Source organism: Camelus dromedarius, unplaced genomic scaffold (assembly GCF_036321535.1).
Source record: "Camelus dromedarius isolate mCamDro1 unplaced genomic scaffold, mCamDro1.pat HAP1_SCAFFOLD_189, whole genome shotgun sequence".
NCBI classification, from domain to species: Eukaryota; Metazoa; Chordata; class Mammalia; order Artiodactyla; family Camelidae; genus Camelus; species Camelus dromedarius.
The window spans coordinates 328,533-332,049 of record NW_026989847.1 but is presented as its reverse complement, the minus strand read 5'-3'; the positions used below and the strand labels follow the sequence as shown (position 1 = coordinate 332,049).

Here is a 3,517-nt window from a genome sequence, read left to right as displayed (position 1 = left end):
TGACATGTCAATGGATATGTAAACTCTGAAAAACGTGTGTACACACAGACTCAACTCAACTTCTAGGAATCATTTCATTTAGAAAAAAAATCAGTTCAAAAGATGTACTCATCAGAGCATTTACACAGCACTGTTTACAATGGTGGGATGAAAAGCTGAAGTGAAATCACATCCAGTGATTGAGAATTGGTTACATAAGTTATTCTACAGCTTTTCATTCCCCACTGGAGAAGCAATTTCTAGAGTCACTTGAAAGGAGCCTGTGATGAATGTAAATGTCACATCCAGGGACTAAATTTCCAGAAGCCTTAACTAAAGGAATACTCATACAAGATCACAGGTATGTTTGTACAAGAGGGATGCCAGTCAAACATCCTTTCTGAAAGTGGAAAATGGAGAAAACTTAAGGGTCCAACATCAAGAAAATGATGCGGTAAATCACGGCAAGATGTGGGCTCTGAAGGGGCCGGTGATTCGGCATTGTCCAGGGCCTTGTCCACATCACTCTCCCACCAAAGGTGTCCTTCCACAAGAGACCACACCTGCACATCAGGAGACCCCTCCTCTCTATCTGAAAGGACCGGGTGAGTCTGGAGTGGGAGGACGTCTATGATATACCCGTGAGTGAATAAAGCGAGCTGCAGAACACATATAGTACGGTCTTATTTTTCAATAAAGCATATATACACACACATATACATAGATTTCTCATATAAGTGTATGTATGTAGGTATGTATGTATTTATGGGTATATATATATGTCATAGGCATAAACGTCATGAAATATATACACCACATTGTCAACAGCTTTTACACTCAGGAAATAAGGGGAAGGGATTTAGGGGCCTTTCGGTACCACCACAGTTCTCTTTTCAGTATTTCAGTTAAGTATAGTTGAATTTAAAAGTTTATTTAAGTCCGAAGTAAAATGGACGATGCCTCCACAAGACATAATGCTATACTGGTCATTAAAAATCATGCCAGCGGAGATAGAATATTGCAGAAAAACATGTAATAAGCCGAATGGAAAATGGAGGTCTCCACACAGTAAACAGGCACAGAGTGCTCACTGGTTTTTATGACAGAGGTGATACACACTGACGAAAAGGACAGAAAATAGATGTTAAAGTGTTAATTACTGTCTCTGAGTAGTGGGACAAGGATACCCTATTTTGCCCCTTTTTTCAGACTTATTATATTAAATACACATTACTTTTCATCTGAAAAAAGCATTTTTAGATGTCTAGTACCATGCATTGGAGAAAATACATGAGTACTTACAGAAACAAATAACTAGGAGACACCGCAGCAGCTTCAAACAATGTAGAATGGGCGATCCTGAATAACAATGCGCAGTAACATAAGGACCCACAAAGTGAGAGCACCTGCTGTAACAGGGCGCGGCCCCCTTCTATTTGTCAGTTGTGTCTTCAGGGCTGAGGCAGATCTGAGCACGGCCAGTGTCAGTGCTGGTGTCTGGATGGATGCCACTGGAGGTGAGGGCACCTGCAAGCCGAGAGGAAGAACAGAAATCATCCTCTGCTTTTTCTGTCTTGTTTCTTTGTTACTTTAAAAGAGAGGCATAAATAAGATAAACTAAATCTTCCCTGCTGAAATTTAAGTAATGAAACCGTTTTTAAAGTCTTCACAGCTTATATTCTGCCTATAACTGTCTTTACAACAAAGCATCATATTTTTTACATGTTAATTAACTCAATTAACTCCCTGTTGAAACCTATTAAAGAACATGAAATGCACTACGTGAAAGCACCACGCCTGCAGTGACTACCTCAGCTGTCTTGACGGCAGTGCAGTCAGCCCCCACCATCCCGTGACCCTGAGCTCCTGATGCTGCAAAGAGAGCATGCTGCCTCCTCAGATGGAGAGGAACTGTGAAAGCATTTTCTGAAGTCAACAGAACTGACAAAACATAACTGACAAATCCCAGGCTTCTTGGAGGATGTCATTTTCTGTTTCTGGCCAACACCCGTCAATGAGCAGAACCACCCCATTCCGAGCCATGAGACTCACGTGGGAAGCAGTTTTGGAGAAATTTCCAGGTATAGAATATAACCAACTATACATAGAACTCTGACAAAAGAAAAGATGAAATACTGTGATTTTGGAAGACACTCAAAATATTCTCCTAAGCCTTAGTAGCTGGAAAGGCTGGGCTTCTCCTCATCCACTTATTTATTTCACATCCAGTGAGAATCTCCCACAAACCCTGTTTCCCTGTGTCTGCTGGGAGCCTCAGGCACACTGTTGCTGTCGATCTTATAAGTCACAGCAATCTTATAAGTCTTATATGTCTCACGCCTGCAACCCTCACACAAGCTCGCCTCCTAGCCTCACTGTCTGAACTTGGCCCCATTTTCTCACCTGTTTTTTGGTATCTGTTCTTCTGTAAGCTGCCTGAAATGCTTTTTGGAACAAGTCAGAAGAATGAGTGGGTAGAGAACTGGACAGATGGACAGGTGAGAGGTGGGCAGACAGACAGAGAGACTCCAAGAAAAGGGGAACAAAGAAAATTTCCTATGCAGAACCCTCTTCTAGTCAGGGAAGAAAACCGCCACGGAGACGTGTGAAGAGGCAGGTGGCTTAGGGCTGTTTCCCTGGATTCCATGAAAAGTCACAACAAGAGATGAGAGGGTAGGACTATAAATAATAAAAGAAAAAAAGCATGCATGCTTGAAAAATATATCTACAATATGTACTTTCTAAAGAATAGATTCAAATCAGCAAGGCCCAATAACACAATTTTTGGGTATTTAGAGAAGTGAGAATCCCACATCCAAACCAGAAGACATCCCTTTGGCGCACTGAGAGTCTATACGGGGTGGTCATAAAGCTGTCTCCGCAAATCCATTCTATCCTGCACTTACGAGGAATGAACAGCTGTGCTCGGGCTGCCCACGTGCGTCATTTACACTCCACAGCACCTCTAAGGTGGAGGGACGCCTAGCGAGACCCGTCTCTGCAGGACAGGAAACAAGTATGGGAGAGGCTAAGCCGACCTACCAGTTCTCCATCTCACAGGACTGGTCACTCCAGAGCAGGACTCGATCTCAGACCCATGTTTGTAACCACAGTACTACCGTGCTTTATGTGCTTTTTGTGTGTATAATACATTTGTTTCTGGCATGAAAGGATATTTAATAAATTTTCGGTTGTCTTGTCTATCTCATTAGCTCACAATCAATCTTTATACAGTTGAACTGTACTATTTCAAAAAGAGTACAATGGAAAGAGCAGGGGTCAGAATAAGAGGGGCTGCATTCTTTATCTGGTACCTCATCTCATCCAAGTCCCCAACCAGGGAGAAGGAGCAAATGTTTTCATCTTTTAAAGAGAGGGCTCCAGTGATGTTGACTTACTCAACTCCAAAACCAAGGCTGGGGGTAGGGCACAGGCAGCAACCAGAGCAGTATCACCTGTAGGAAGGAGAAAAGAGCTCACGGGAGGGCTCAGGGGGTCAGCCTGATTTAATTTCAATTGATAAAAGAATACCACAGTC

At 42.6% G+C, this 3,517-nt stretch overlaps 1 long non-coding RNA gene across 1 annotated transcript; it reads right to left on the bottom strand.

Moving 5' to 3' along the window:
• Window positions 1-1,409: 1,409 nt before the first annotated feature.
• Window positions 1,410-3,195, bottom strand: LOC135320931 (uncharacterized). The gene is made up of 3 exons (XR_010380302.1): window positions 3,022-3,195; window positions 2,032-2,091; window positions 1,410-1,506 (listed from the first exon to the last, which is right to left on the bottom strand). It is a non-coding gene; the product is annotated as an uncharacterized LOC135320931 (long non-coding RNA).
• Window positions 3,196-3,517: the final 322 nt, after the last annotated feature.